Source organism: Cyphomyrmex costatus, unplaced genomic scaffold (assembly GCF_001594065.2).
Source record: "Cyphomyrmex costatus isolate MS0001 unplaced genomic scaffold, Ccosl1.0 scaffold82, whole genome shotgun sequence".
In the NCBI taxonomy this organism is placed as follows: Eukaryota; Metazoa; Arthropoda; class Insecta; order Hymenoptera; family Formicidae; genus Cyphomyrmex; species Cyphomyrmex costatus.
Genome location: NW_017280397.1, coordinates 192,485 through 209,665, shown reverse-complemented (window position 1 = coordinate 209,665; position 17,181 = coordinate 192,485).

Sequence of the window (17,181 nt, the reverse complement as noted above, 5' to 3'; positions counted from 1 at the left end):
GCACGGGGTTTCTGCACGGCGTGACGGAGCGAGGCGCGAAGGCATAATAGGCATAAGGGTGCCCCGATAAAACGCCAACTCCCCGTCCCCCGTCACCCCCTCCTACCTTCCCTTTTCCAGACGCAGGCCATAAGCGCAAACAAACTCTCGCTCGTATATCTCGCCTCAATGGTTTCTACGTCGGTGCGCCAGGGGCGTACTGTATCGTGCCGCTGTCGCCCCGCTTCACTTTTCTGCCCTGTCCCCACCCCCCACCCCACCTCCCTCCTCCTACTCCCACACCCTGTCTCTCGCCACCGTTCTTCTCCTTCATCTGAAAACCCTTGCCACCCTCTACACCTACTCTCAACCCTTCACGCGAGAGAACCAAGAAAATTTCTTAACCCATATTCAGACAATATATCGCTCCACCGGTATATGTACCGATTTACTGTAATATTCTTTGAATGGTGAGCTGCGAATAGAGCCACTTGTCCCCCTTTGGATTATTCCCTCGTTACGTAATCCGAATAAGCGAGTTTCCTACTTCGACAATGCTGTTCTCTCTATAAATATGTTCTTTATGAACATGTCTTAAATGGGGCCTCGTTTATAAAATTCAATAGATGTTAATAAAACAGTGATGCCTGAAATTTAAGAGTAAATGTATACATTCTAAAAACGTAAAGATATATTTTGAAAAATACATATAATAGACGTAATATTCCTTAGATACATACATAACGATAATAACTTTATATAGTCATATCTGTTATATGATCTATTAATGTTACGAGAGAGAGAGAGAGAGAAAGAGAGAAATTTATATTTCTCTCTACTTCCTCCTTCTACAATAACATATCTCCTGTATCAAATTTTGGAAGTGCTTAGCAAAAAGCGGAACCGACTTAAACATTGAATCGGACATTTTGCCGACTGCGTCATATATTTCAAGATAGGACAGTGCCTTGTAGGATCTGTGAAGCGTTTTAACATTTTTCTCCATCACACCAGAGCGATCAATTCAAAATACAATCGCCAGTACGATCGCATTAATGACTCTCAACTAAGTGCACGTTTTTAGGAACACTACATTCGTCTCTCTGATCCACGATCCAAGCCTGCTACGTCCCTTTACAACACACACCGACGTCTCCGTCCACCTTCCATGGTCTTCTACCAGCAACCACTTCTGCCTCACCCCCCCTCGCAGCCCCTTCGTGCCACGACACGCTGGAGAGGCAGCCGCACTCCTGCTCATGCTCTTCTTTACGTGCAGGCGAGTTTAACAGTAACAGTACGTCACCCTGTCACTCTTTCCCTCCCTCTTCCTCCCTCAATCTCACTCTCGCCCTCTCTTTCTTTTCTCCTCACGGCGTCTCGCCCTATCTCCTTTCTCCGACCGTTCTCTCTCTCTCTCGCGCTCTCCTTAACAGCCTTCACTCTCTAAAAGCCCGGGTGTGATCTATGGCGGGACGTTGCGTCACTCGGGGAACAGATGCAGGGCTCGTATATTACTCGGCCATATCTACGAGCAAGACGAAGAAGAGAAGGGGAGATGTAGAGAGGGCGAACCTTGCCGTACGGTCAAAAGAATGGCGAACGTCACAAATCACTCGGCTTTTGTGTGACACCCAACCCTCGCTCGAATTTTTTTTCTTCCCGGGGTAAAGAAAATTTACTTGTTGACGAAGAGATTCTTGCTAAACGTCAGCGTGCACGAGGGGATTGTTCTAAAAATTGAAATTTTCGTCGCCGCGTGGAATTTCGCCTTGCTCGCGATGAATGACGCCATCAAAGCCGAAAAAGCAAGTTTAATCCTTTCGCGATGAAAAGTCCATTCGGACCCGACGTCGCTTTAATTGCGTCAAAACTAACGTCGAGTGGATCGAAGTTTGCGTTTTCCGCGAAGACGCGAATGTTTTTACGAATACGAAGTGGATTATGTGCGCCGTCAAACGTCGAACAGCGAGTGTCGCGCGTTCTCCGAAGTTTGCAAATTACATTACGTTAATGCTGTGCAGTAATCAGCCTGCGGTTTCGTCAGTATCACGATGACGAATTTTCCAACTGTCGAAAAACGTACAGTCGAAAAGAATGTAAACAAACGGAGAGTGAAGAGGAAAAACGGCGCCACAGTTTCCGGCTGAGAGGCAACGCGGTGTGTGCGCGTGGTATCCGGCGTTCGACTAACGCAACTTGATAAGACACCAAGGCAACAGCCGTATCTGGTATGCGCAATCGAGAGCCTGTCACTCGACTAATTAGGACGGCGCCCTCGATACATATCGCGCGGAATACGAAATAAGTCTTCGCTTTTCGCGAAACGCGCAGACAAAGAGTCGGAAATGAACGAAATCCAACGAGAGAATTCCACTTGCTACGCTCCACGTGCGGGGAAGCGTCTCCGTGTACATGCGCTCATGGAAACACTAGCCAGCTGTCTGCGTTACGAGGGCAGAAGGGGAAGAAGGGTCGAGGGCGAGAGAGAGAGAGAGAGAGAGAGACGGACCGAATACGCGCGTCGGTGGAGTAGTAGACGCTTCCAGAATCTCATAAATCAGGTCAGGGTTGGCGACGAGGGCGGCTGCCGCGGTGGTTGCAGCGAGGAGGAAGCGAGGTGGCTACGATGCGGGAGGGTTGTTAGGTAAAGGTCGACGCACAACAGAGTCCCATGCCGACTTGCGCGCGCACGCTCGTAAAATGCTTGGCGCCAATTCCATTCAACGGCATGAATTCGTATGACGGAAGGATATATCTCGAGTGAATCCTCCCGCCGACTCCGATGTCACAGCGTCTAACGTCTGCGGAAGAATAATTCATCGCAAACATATATATATATATATATGTATATATATCGCAGGTCGACGCGAGAATTAGGTCCGCCTGTTCGAAGTGGCTGCAAATCGGCATTGGTTTATTGCAAGTAGATATTATTGCAAGCCGATAAATCGCGGCGCAAGACGGCGTAAAGCTATTTGTACGAAAGTATATCGGAAATTGGCAAGCGCAGAAATTGGCGAAAGCGCAGAGAATAATCTACGATTATGCCACGGCCTATATATCGACTATCGATGCCACGAAGAGTATTTTATCACAGACTTCGACGACGATAAATTGAAGGTTTGACTTGTGAATCGTTTAATAAAAGATCACGATTTATCGAGAATATTAGCGTCGTCGTATCTCGCAGTATATATATCCAGAAATTCCCCGCGTCGCGTTACTTATTATCGTCACATCTGCGTAATATTTGCGACCCGCGGCAGCGTAAGGCAACCTGAAAGCGTAAAAAGAACTCATATACACGCGACGATCGATACATGAGACTCGACGAAGCGCGGTGCAGGAGGGGAGGAGGGAAAACAGCGACGTCGGAGGTGATTCGGAGGGACCCCAGATGGAATCAGTGCAGTTTGGAATATTGGAAAACGTCGGTCCGCGCGAGAAGCCGAAGAAGAGAAAGACCGGAAGACGGCGGAGTGCGAGTAAGAGCACTATTTATGACGCGTACGTGAATTCTGAGAACATTGGGGATACGTCGCGCCGTGTTCGCGTCACACCATCGCCGTAGAAAAAGAACAACGGACGCTCCAAGAGGGACGTGAACAACTGGTCCGAGGTTCTACATAGAGCTTGTGCGAGGCGCCGCGCGCCGCGCCGGCCGAACGTGAATTCCGAGTTTCGCAGCTAACGACGATAATAAAGTGAGAGCGTGCCTTAATAGGAGAGGTGATAATCAGTTGTCGCTAATCGAAGTCTCTTCGAAATCTTCGACAGTCTTCCGATCCTGATAACTCTAAAAGAGTTACCGCTTTCACTCGCGGGTGCGTACTTCGATAGAAGAGGATGACTTCTGGAAATCTATATTAATGATTTATAGAAATTATAAAAAAATAGTTGCGAACAAAGATGTATTAAAAATAAATAATTACTCTTATTTTATGATGTAGAAGAAAATCATTAATACTGATATAGACCTCGTAAAGAAACATCCCCTTACTTTTTGAAAACTAGTTATTACATTTTGTTAGTACTGATAAAAATATTATCTGTTTAGATAATTAAAGAAGTAACTCATACATTTTTGACTCGTTTCTATATAAAATCAACTAAAAACGAATTCTACAAATGCAGAAATAAAATTATTACTTAAACATTATCTAAAAATAAAGTGGTATGTCTCTGTAACTCTTTTAAGAGTTTAAGAATACATATACGTATATTATTACAAGAGAATTCATGACATTACAGTGCTAATGCTTAAGCTCCATTAGTCGCCTGCTGAATCACGATGAAGTGTGTCTCCGTTATTTTTGAAACTTCAAAACTTCCAATTTTTTGTGCGGAAGAACGAAAGAAATGCAAAATACGCCTCGCAACACAAGTCGTCCTCAATAAAGATCGAAAATGAAAGCAGGATGGGCGAGGGATGGGCGAGGGATGGGCCCGAAATAGCGGAACGATCAGCGCTCGCGAAGTTATCGGGCGTTAAGTTAAGCGATCTCGAAAATAATGAAAAAGGAGTGGCGAGAAGTTCGTAGACTCGAAACAGTGTTGCGAACTCTGTAACATCGTTGTCGCGTTAAGAGCGTCCGGCAGATCAAAGACGCGTGATGCAGGGGAGAGGGTGGAGGACCCGATGCGGCGGATGGCATCCGATTGATTCATTGGACGCGCGTGCCTGGTTTCAATCCACCAGAATAGAAACCGCTGCCTCGGCACCGCCATGCCTGCGACTAATCCATCCAGCGTCTTTATTGCTATACGCGACATTTATAAAACGCCGAGTAAGAGACGAGGACTTTCCGCGATCGCGTCCATTCGTCACCGTTTATAAATCGTCAAGTTCTCTTTCTCTCTTTCTCTTACCTTTTCTCGCCTTGTCAGACGTCGTCGCAACTGTCCTCCTTCGCTTCATCAAGAACGACGCGCCATCGTCGTCGTCGCTCATCGCGACAACGACGAGCGACGACGAGCGGCGACGCCGTGCTTGAGTGTGTAAAACAAAGTATCAAACGCTGCCATCTCAAGCTCGTGTTTTAGGCTGACTAGAACTGACGCTCGGTATATGCGGAGGACAGCCTTGAGCAAAATCGACGAAGGAACGAATATTCATATCTCGTGCAACAGTGACAAGGTAGATTAACTGTGCAATTCTCTGTGGCTTTCATCATGATGGATCAGACAAGCTTTGATTGGCGAAGGCAAGACGATTGTATCGCGATGAATTGACTCGATATAACGGACGCGAGCTATACGGACTTGGCCCATCAGTGCAGATCGGGTTTCTAAAGTTACTTTTAGGTTTTTGGGTAATGTAATAGGTGATATGTAGACATTATACGCAAAGTTCACTACGGCTTATAAAGGTTTCGCAGAAATCGAGTTGCAAGTCAGATACAGACACAGAAACGTCGCAATTTATGCGAGCTCACGTTACAACAGAGAGAACAAGGAAACCGCTATATAAAACATTGATAGAATGACCAAAGCAGAATTGATGATTAACCACATGTCTCCTGGTAAAATGTGACTCGAGTTAATATCTGCCATCGAATGGCTTTCTTAACGTATGCCAAGCTACGATATTATTTTTTTTTTGCATATTTAATTTATACGGGTATATTTAATTTGACATTAATGATAAACACGTCTGCATATTATTAGTTGTGCCAGTATACTGCGCATATACACAGATGATTTGTAGATCTCATCATTATACATCTCCTTCTACGTTTCCTCTTGGAAATATTTCAAGCAAGATAATCGAGAAAGAAACCTGTGATCGCGTATGCTAATCTAAGTATAGAACCAGACAAAGTTTGGGTATCGAAACGAAGAAGCCATACGGTCAGCAGGTGAAACGTATACACGCGGTAATCTACGGCCTATCTTTGATAATAACATCTAAGTCATTCGTTGCGAGCGTAGACAGGAATTAGAGAAAGAAATGGTCGTATTATCAGAAACACACAAAGAAAAAAAAGATGATAACAAACTTGTGAACATTTCTGTTTTCTGAAATAAAGAGAAATATTTGTAGTACTTATTGTTTCGCCCGATTATATTATTTGTATATCCCACGAGTTACAATATTCCAGCCACTTAACCACTGCAAGCTTCCCCCTATTACGAAAAAGAAACGCACAAAAAGCCCGAATCAGTCATTCGAAAAAATGACGAGGGTGTATCCGCCGGCTGATAATTATATTCGCCCGGGTAGTTTATTTAGTTGGCAGATATTCTGAGCTACATAGAACGAAATAGGAAAGGGGGTTGAGCAAGCGAGGGGACGAAGTAGTAACCGGGCCAGATAGGTCCGGCGTTTCCCTGGCGAAGGTGTAGCAAAGATAAGGCGCTCGTTGCACTGAAGCGTCCCTAGGTAGCCGTCCTGAAGCGTCCCGTCGCTCCGCCTCCCCGTCTCGTCGTCTCGCATAACGACCGTCAACGGTACCAATCCTGGAGCATCGTCGACCCCCCCATGTAATATCACGCTCGCGCCTCCCGCCGTCGTTATCCTGACTTCTCGGTGTCTATAGTCGAAACTACATCGACGACGAGTGTGCGCACGCACACATCCGTGTGAAAGGTTCACGTCAGACAAGCAAGAATCTTCAAGGTACTATTGAAGGTCTTTGTAGGAAGAAAGAGATAGACAGGAAGATAGTTAAGAAGCAGTGTGTGTGTGTGTGTGTGTGTGTGTGTAAAGGAAGGAAGATATAGAAAGACGTAAAGGGAGGAAACTCCTTTAATACCAGCACCGATAGCCGAGTGTTTCGAGTAATTGGGAAGTAAAACAGCCCTCCGACATGCACCGGGATACTTCTTCGTACTCCCGGCGACGCGGCGGCTATCCTTTTCTTCGTATTGCTCACGATGGTAACCAAGAATGTGCCAGCTAAGAAGAAGGCCTTCTGCTTTTCGGGTTTTCTCGGTTCTAAGATGCCCCCTCAGGAGAGGGAGACATTCTCGGTATCATCCCGTAAGAGGGCGAGAGCGCTAATTAAAGAAGCCGAACCCATCTTTTCGAAGATCCCCGTCGTGGCGCGAATCGAGTGCCTGAAAGATCCTTGCACGAGTTCAAGAGTAAGGTACGTATCTTCTTGGGTCAAGGAGCTTCCACGGGGTAAGAGCACCGAGGGTTAAGACCATTATCGTCCTTCTTCTCCTCTCAAAAGTCAAGCGCTTCTCGAGCGGCGAGGGTCGCAAGTAACGAGTAACCGCCTTCGTCTATCACGCGGTAGAAACCAAGCCGAAATTTTTATTTGCCACATACTAAAAAGAAATTAAAAAACTATATAGTACATAATTCTTTATCTTTTTCGTATTATTTTTAACCATAGAGTATTGTATAAAAATGAGTTTCACACAATGATATTTTGTTGAACCTTTGACAACGTCTTAAGAATCGATGTATGCTATTGAAGATATTACGTTAATTTTTATTACAATATATCTTGTATTTTATCGCACCAACAACAGCGAATATACTCTCATTAGCCCCTTTTATTCTTGTTATTTGAAATTTTCGAGATTTTTTATTGATTTGTTTATTACGTTAATCTCTATTTTTTATTTTAAAAGCAGATGATATCGAGTTCAAAAAATCATATGATTTGATAAATACCTGTACTTGTTAACGTTATTTATATAATACAACGGTCTTTGTACGTTTTCTTTATATCTGAACTAGAATAAACGTTACATTCCCAGACAAAATACCAGAACGCGTAAAATTTCAGCAGCAGGTCCTCCGTAATAATTAGCTCGAAAATCACGTATGCTGCATCGAGTATAATCTATGATTCCACGATCATTACTTCGAAGTAGAATCGACCGAAAGTGCTGCTAATAACACGTGCGAGTAGGTTCCTTTTTGTGGTCACTGATCAGAACGATACCTAATCGTCGCGCGTAGAGCCGACGAGGTGGAGGAGGAGAAAGAGGAGGAGAGAGGGAGGATAAGATGCCTGGCGCGTCCTGGTGATTGCAGAGTCTCGTGGTACGTCCTAATCGCCGTAGATGGGCTTGGATAGGCTGCCCTCGACCTTATTATTACCGGTTGGCTCGATTCTGTGCGCGTGTCCCATTACGGGGACGATTATTTGACTGGTCGGTTGTGGCCACGGTGGAGCCTCCTGACAAGAGATCGGACGAGACGAAGAAATCGAGATGGAAGGAACCAAGTGAGAGAAAGGGGAGAAACGAGGAGAGACGGAGAGAAGGAGAAACGGATAACTCGCAAGAAGGGGCAATTGGGATGAGAGAACGGAGAGTGAGAGGCCGAAAAAGAAAGGAGAGAGAGAGAGTGGGCAGAGGGAGAGGAAGGGAGAGAAAGAGAAGGACAGAGGAAAGCAAGGTAAGTAGGTATAAAGGAGCGTAACTGGACGTGAGTTCAATACGTGGCCCTCGAGCGCAGCTGTCACTGACATCGCCGCAATTCGAAACTGACCGCGACAGCTAACCTCGGTACCACCGAACCACAACGGCGGAAACTTATACCGGCCTTCCGATTGATCCGTCCAGGCCACTCACCATACGCCGAAGGGGATGGATTAGTCGACCGATGGCCGATCCACCTCGTCGAGGATCGCGCCGGAATCTTCCCCGAATACCTTGCGCAAGTCTCCTGGAACGAGTGTCGTTGACGTCCGGGGTGCTTTAAAGTGGACAGATAGCCGCTTAATGAAGGGTCGTGCGGAGATGAGCGGCGCGCGAAATATCGGGAATCGAAAACGTCAAAGTACACTTAACTAGAAGCTGACATAGATGAGGTCCGTTCTTTTTCTCGAAATAAAACACAGCAGTGCCAAGTGAGAGCGATAAAATCTCAATTAGATCTGCTTCTTTTAAGAACAACAAAAAAAATTCATTTAACATCATCCGATATATCGCACGAGATAATCGCCGGCAGAGACTGATTGTTGCTTTAGCGTCAGGTAGATATTGGCAGGTAAGATCACACAAGAGAACGGTGGATAATAAAAACGGATCCTACTGAAACTCCTATGAATTAGGAATCATATAATGTCGGCGCTCCCAGAAGATCCTTAATGGCTGGACGCTAAATAAGAGGATTCGGAAATGGCGCAGTCATCGTATATATAGCTCGAACTGCAGGAAAGTTGAAATCGCGGTAGGTAGTCCTTGTTCGGAGGCGAGCTGAGCAGGGATAGCCTGGGTAATAAGAACGAGCGCGATAAAAGCGAGGCAGAGCGGCGCGACGACGAGTCGAAGAGAAGACCGGAGGAAAGAAAGAAGTAAGGAGACGAGGGAGAGACGAGGAGCGGAGGTACCCGGTCAATCCTTCGTGAGGAGAGCGTAGAGGTGATGGATGGAACGTCAGTCATGGTACAGCCATCAATCTCCCATACCTATACCTTTATTATTTATTATTCCTGCCGTTGCGGATACTCCTCCTCGGGCGCTCTCTTTCTTTCTCGCGCATCGGCGGATCCAAAGGCCAGTGACGAAGCAACGCTTCAGGTATAAGGTACGCACGCATTGCTATGCGCAAACTTCATTTCCTCAGACGATCGTATACGATATCGAGGAGATTTGTCATGAGTTATTCGTTGCACAGGGCGATTCCGGAATGGTGAACTGCCAAGATTCGCGGCGCGCGCGAATATTTATGGATCAAAATCATGTTTAAATGGATTCGAAATACAATAATGATAAAGTTGAAAAAAAAAAATAAAAAAAAATAAATATACTTATTGGCATTACACGCGAGAACACTTATTGGAAACGGTAGAAATTATGCAGACACGTTGCAAAGGTTCGGCCTAATATTCTCACATTTCCACAGAAACGATTTCCTTCCTGCAAAAAAGAATAGGAAAATCGAGAAACCGTAGCTTTCGAATGGATTCTTGATTTTTCGGTAAAGTTCGAGAGAAGGTTATTTATAGTTCTTCGCTCTTCAAGTCGGATACAAAAGAGAGACGGTGGTTGATGCATAGTGCCGCCCCTATCGGCCCTTCACAAATACACAGCCACGCAGTAAACAGGCGTCCGTATGACTGCGCGAACCTTACGATCGCCCCTGCTGCGTCACGGAACAAATGCACGTTCGGCCAATCATCGTCGTATCCACGATGACGATGACGACGTAGAGGATGACTCTCTGCAGCTGTCAATCCCGTAGAACCGCGGGGACGTCAAGACCTTGGCTGGTCACTGAGCCGTCAGGGCGAGACTCTCTTCGGATGGAAATCACGTTCATAAATCAAGAAACTTTTACTTCGTCAAAGACAACGAACTTACGTCGCGATGACGATCTTCTTTGAGAGAGCAGTTCGTCGTCATTTATCTACACGGAAGATCACGACTTGTAATTGCAGGTGCCTCTCCTCCCGTCTTGTAATAATTTACACACACGGAGCTAAATAATAAATAATGAATAAAATAATAAATCACTGAAGTAAATGTTGGAACACTTCTCGATATCTAAAACTTCAACCATAGAATCCTCTTTTTAAAATAAGACAACAAAACAGATGTAAAATGAAACGTAATTGAAATACAAGATTTTGTTACGTACAAAATTTCGAGTTTTAGTTTGCCCAAATAATTCAGTTTTTAATAATTAAGGATATGTAATTAGTAGACATTTGTAGGTGTCAGAATTAAAATGATTTATTGTTATCATTGCCACGCGAAGTATATTATTACTTGATTACTTCGAAAGTAACACAACTCGAAAAATTAAGTTAAAGATATTTCGCTTATACTATTAAAAAAATTTCCAGAAAGAAGGAAAATTATTTTCCAATTTAATAGAATTATCGTCGAATGAAATAATATCGGTAAAAAGAATATAACATAATTAAATGTCATTTTTGTTTTTTTAAAAAGATACGTCTTTTAAGTTTTGACTAACTTTACGAAAAAGTTGGTTTACATTTGACGATTGATAGTAGGATAATATTTATCTAACTAACTCATGTAATAACTCGAGAAAACGTTTTCGAGTTGTCTCACTTTTGAGGTAAAGAAGTAGACTTTTTCGTATAAGCCTATATACATCAACGTGTGTTATTCGTTCATGTTAGTCGTTCGCGTTATTGTCAATGAATAAAATGTGGTACACGGTAAAGGTGAGAAGCGCGCACTCATAATTATGCGCAAGTGCATTCGCGGAACGCTCGTATACCGTTAAATCGCATTTACAGCTGTCCGCCTTACACGCGTAGTTTGTGCAACCGTCTATTCAAATATAATAGCGGATTCTCTTATGAGTGGGCAGTTCGAAAGGCCCTCAGGGGGTTTTTTCAGGCGACATTTTACGTTTCAACACTTGGGCGGCCGCTTGCTCGACAGCTTCCGTCGATAGGCCATTGACTGTTGCTCGGTTTCGAACGCCAAGGTATCTCTCGACGAGGTCGAGTATAATATCTATCGCAATTTCGCGTCGGCGTTTCCAGCGTTCGCCGGCGAAAGAAAGGGGAGAATAAAAAAAGAGAAGCAGCGTCCTTAGACCGACGCCGACGGCGCGACAGTAATTCGTGATGCGCCGCATGTTTAACGAGTAATGAATTCTGTTAGACATTAACGGCAAAAGGCTGCCGCGCGGCTCATACATGCCAGTCAGTCGCTATTAAACACGCGCGTGTGTATACTAATCCGAAGATTACTCCCGACTTATGAAGAAATCGCTTGTAGAAACAGAACTTATTACGGGACAGGCAGGTTTATATGTGGCGGAAGTAACTTTTTTTTTTCCCCCCTAAAAAAGCCGAGTGTGAATCATATTATGATGATAACACATAGATAGCGGTCGCGTATCTGCATCAAACTCGTTTCCACCATTTCTTTAGATATCGCCGAAGCGTTCATGAGATCAAAGCCAAGAATTTACAATCAAGATGTATATATATATATATCAAGAACGCTTTAGTTATCAGATTATATATATATAATCTTGATTTAGAACAAATCTTTCCCACATAATAGAGAAAAAGAACGTATGTGTATAAAAATTTCGCGTACAATACATGTTGGTAAGAATTTTTTATTTTTATTATTGCGATTTTACTTTGAAAGTTTTTTCTTTCTTTAACACTAACTACATGTTATAATTTTTAATATTTTAATAAATAATGAAATTATAAATAAATAAAAATATATGAAATATTTCAGAAGCTTTTGATTTATCTTCATTGTGCATACTGTAGGTTTAATATAAAAAAACTGGAGGAGTTAAATTAGTGCAAAAAAAAAAACAAAGAATCCAAATTGCTCATGACCTTCCACAGATGAGGTCTCTCGTTATTTTGTTGCAAAGTCACACTCCAGTGATTCATCTATGTAGCAAGATCGATCGTATACCTTCGATTCCGCTTCTTCGGTCGCTTTCGAGAGTCCTCCCGCAGTGCAAGAATAAAACAGTAATAACATATGCGTCAATCGTCAGGAAAATTACTTGCATGTAAGCGCAAAGTTCATTAGGCGTTAATTACCTAATAACATTCCTTCATCTTTGTCTACTCTAAAAGGAACGTAAGAAGAAAGGAATATCTATAAGAACTTCTGTGTATTTTCAGCGGTATATCGAATTATTCATGATAAAAATAAGAAGAAATCATCGATCATAATTGGAAATGAGGTCTTAACGTCGCCACGTAAATGGTCTTTTTTGATAAGAATTTCTATACGTGTAATATGTGTATTTTCAGCGATATATCGAATTGTTCGTGTAAAAAAAATAAGAGATCATCAATCATAATTGAAAATGAGATCATAATATCGTCCCACGGAAGTCTCTTTAAAAATTTGCAAATGAAGGAGAAACAAAATGGCGTATATGGAAAAAGTTGCAACATCGGAGACGCAAAAGTCGTCTTAAGCCGTTTTAAATTTCCTTAGGTATTTGAGAAGACATCAGGCAACTTGATCTCTCAAGCCGGACGTTACACCGTAGAACGCTCGCACCTGAGCCTCTTAGACATTTTTTTTTCGCGAGCTAAACAGGTCGCCCACTTTTGTTAGGAGAGAAAAAAGGGCGACTGTTACAGAATTTCACGTTACAATTTTGATCAAGTGATTAATAGCGAATTCGGTCGGACGCATTAATGCGCACTGGCGCATATTAAAGCCGTTGTATACTGATTAAACTGAGTGTAAAAGTGAAATGCAAATATTTCGAATTATAAAATATATATTCTACTTAATAATACAATAAAATATATTGAGGATTTTACGGTTTAACCTGTTTTTATATTTATATTAACTACACTTCTTTTACATCAATTTGTGTACGACAGCTTTAATATGCACCAGTGAGTACTCGGTGTATTCAATCGAATTCGCTATAAATCTATAAAGATAGCTTCCCCCGAATTTAAAATACTTTTAATATATACGTTTTTAAATTATAATTTTTATGTTTTTAATATTAAAAGAAAACCATTTTTTTTTTTATTATCAGCAAAAATTCTCCAAGAGATTGGAGAAAAAAAATAAATGAAATAAAGTTCTCCAAATCCAATTCATTATACATATTATATTATATAAATAATCCTATAATGTATAAAATCCGTTGCATTTCGAAACAGATTTGTCGCTCTGTTCAAGTTATCGAACTTGAAATAACGTCATAAATAATGCGCCGGACACGATGCAACATTTATGCGGCGTAAGTACGCGCGATAATAAATTCAGACCTGAATTCAGACAAAAATCGAGCTTGCACGGCGCTCGATCACGGACGCGGGATTATTGGCGCCGGATGAATTTTTCATGAGGTCCGCGCGCAAATAAATTGTTTTCCCGGTTGTACATCGTTAATTGTTAACGCGAAGTAATACGCGGATCGGCTATCAATAATTAACTGGCGGCCAAGCGCGGCAGGTGTGTGTCGGTGTTACTCATTAATATTTTAATTATTGAAAATACGCGCGCGCGCGCCCAAGCGAGCGAGCGAGCGAGCGGGTATGTGTACGTACGGGCGGATTAGGATTTACATGATTTGAGGCAGGTCAAGATCGGCGCTCGGCTACACGCCGGCGTATACGACCGATATATATGGAGAAGTGGGCACGAGTGCGGGCATAGGCTTCTCCTCCATTCATACTTAAGCGGCGACGGTTATGAACGGGCGCGCGCATTATGTAATGCATCGTCGGCAAAGAGGTCTTTTTATATCCTCCGCGCGTAGCTAAACGCGTAAGAGCCCGCGCTTCTCTTAGCTCTTGAAACTTTCATAATGCGTATCGACAGGTACCCGATGGTGCGAGATCGGCTTCTTCTTCTTCCCACCCTTATATACGGATCTGCACAACTCGGGGATTCGCGTACACCCCACGCCTCTACGTCTCGGGGTTCTTATTTCCTCTGTTTTTTCTCTCTCTCTCTCCCCTCCGTACGTACGTGGTTCCGCGGGTTTGTCCCGTTACGAGAAACGCGCTATCGCATATTTCGGAAACAGCACGGATACCGCAGCTTTTGAACGTTGGATGAATTTTAATGAGACACGCCGTGATTCTATTAATACGGCATATGTTAATTTAAGCACGATTTTTGAATTTTTTGAAAAACTGACCATTTTCAGAAAGAAATAACTAATTTGTGACTCGAATGTTTTCTTTCTAAAAATAATATATTTGTAAAGAGAAAATACTCTCAAGCAATTTTTTTACAAATATCTACATTATTTTTAGAAAGAAACAGTGTAGATTTTTTGAAAAACAATGCTTAAGAAAATCTTCTATTTTCTATAAGCATAATATTTTTAGATAAAACAACTGATCTGAATCACAAATTAGTTATTTCTCCTCAAAAATAGTGTACTTTCATAAATAATAAAATTTTTAAAACTTGAATTAAAAAATAATAAACTAGAAGAAGAAGCCTATAACGGTCGAAGCTAGATCAACGTGCTTATAATAATTGTGTGAAATTTTATATACTGCGTATGTAGTCCCCCCCGCGACGCTGATAGATTTTCAGCATTGACGCATACATATTCACTACCGCAGTAATATCACTAAGTTAAATTAACAAGCAATTTAACAATTTGATGCCTATAGCATCTTATGGATCTTAATACTATGTTGAAAGACATATATTAAAATTTAACGATTTTTATTATTAATTTAATGTAAATTAAATTAATAATAAATCAAATTCCGTGAAAAATAAAAAAAAAATGAATTAAAAAAAAAAAAACAGTTTAAGTCACAAAATTAGTCGCTCCTTTTTAAAAATACTGCAGGTAATTATAGACGGTAAAAGGACACCTCGAGCAATTTTTGCAAATACTATTTTAACGATACCTTTCACCAACCATTAGATTATTGCGCCAATCGTAACAATTTAACACGTTAAGCAAAATAATCACTGGACTTGCGCGTATCCAACGGCTTCAAGAATGATCGAAGTCGGCTGTATACGTGGCGTTATTATATCCTACATCTCCTTTCTCTCTCTCGGAAGCCGAAAGGTTTTTGTGCAACGTGTAAGAAGGGAGATAGTATTTCTCGAGTTACACCGGCACCTGCTCCCACCGCGCGCGCTTGTATAACGTTAAATCAGAAATAATTAGCACGAGATCGGCGAGCGGGGTGTCTCCTCGGGCGGCGATGATCGCGCCGAACTGTCGTCCTTCGATCGCGCGCGCAACCACATCAATCCGGCTCTTACATGCAGATGCACGTAGGTTACTGCGTGGCCACACTCCATCAGCTGCCATCGGCGGGCGCAGCGAGACGCAATACGTGTTCCCTCGGCCGGTCGCGTTATTAATGAATTCTGCGGTTTGGATTGACTGGCCGGTCGACAGCGAAGGAGAGCGAACGAGAGTCGGATCGCGACACGAGTCTCTCTCTCTCTCTCTCTTTCTTCCTCGAAGCGAACAAGACGCGCGAGCGAGCCGCGATCGTCTCGATGCAATCGGTTGCGCCGAACGAGTTTCGAACAGGATGGAAGAATAGGTGGCATGTAATATACGACGACGTTTATATTAATGAGAAATGTGCCTCCGGGAGGAGACACGTCGCCCTCTCTTCTCTCTCTCTCTCTCTCTCTCTCTCTCTCTCATTCTCCATCCCTTCGAAGCCGCCAATCGCCCGGCCGACGACTGCTTTTATTGTTGTTATTATCAATGCGTCGTCGTGGACGGTCTTTCCGTTCGCGATCCGTTATATCAATGTCGAGCAATCGTCGATCGTTAGAAGCGGCCGGTAGTTAACGGTTTTGCCGCTGGGGTCGGCGAGGAGAGCCGGAATGATTTAGGCGCCCCGACTGCTCCCGGCGACGATGTAAATTACACGAGACGAGAAAATCGGAGGGGGACATTTTTGCCACTCTCTTACTTATAGCGCACACAACTCGATTGTTTAAACAGATACGAGCGCGCGCGAGGAAGGACAGCTCCTTCTGCGGATGTGCCATTATAGTAAAAAGCGTCATCGATGACGGTTCGCTATACGTGATAAATAGCATTATGTAAGTAATTTACACCGGTGCGGGAATGCACAATGAAATGATAAATCATTCGCGCCCGATGACAACCGCAAATCTGCATAGAAAACAAGGCCCACTGGAAAGTAATAACTATGCAGTTTCTCAGACTCGTTGTCATTGTAACCGCATCGCATCGCAGATGCGGGCCTCGTGTGCGCGCAGACATTTCCTCCTACGCTCTATTATCCTAGGAAAATCATACGTGGAAATTTACAGCCGGCTCTCTCGGGATACGTCAAAATAGCCGCGCGAGATCGATTACAATTATTGATAGTCGCGCGCACGTCGGTTACACTCGAAATTATGAAATCCACGGATCGTATCTGATCGCCGATGCGTGGAAGCGGGTTAATTGGAATCGTACTCGCGAAGTCGACGCGGAATCGATCATATACCGGTCTGATGCATAGACCGGTCGGTCGGTCGCCGCGGCTATCCGACAGGGTAATCGATAAAATTATGACGAATGGCACCTCGTGACGAGGCCTCAAGACGTCGGTGGGGTCTTTCTCGTCGTTGGAGGAATTGGGTTACACGGTCGATGAGTCGATCGACCGTCGTCGTGCCGCGCTGTAAACTCGAGCGATCGTTCGCTCTCCCAAGAACTCCGTCATTTGGAAAAAAATTCGAGACAAAAGCGTCGTTGTGCCGCAACGCGATGAAGATTTATAGACGCTGCGCGTGTCAGTTCTTTTAATACTTCAGCAGAACGCGGCGATCGTCTTAATTGTA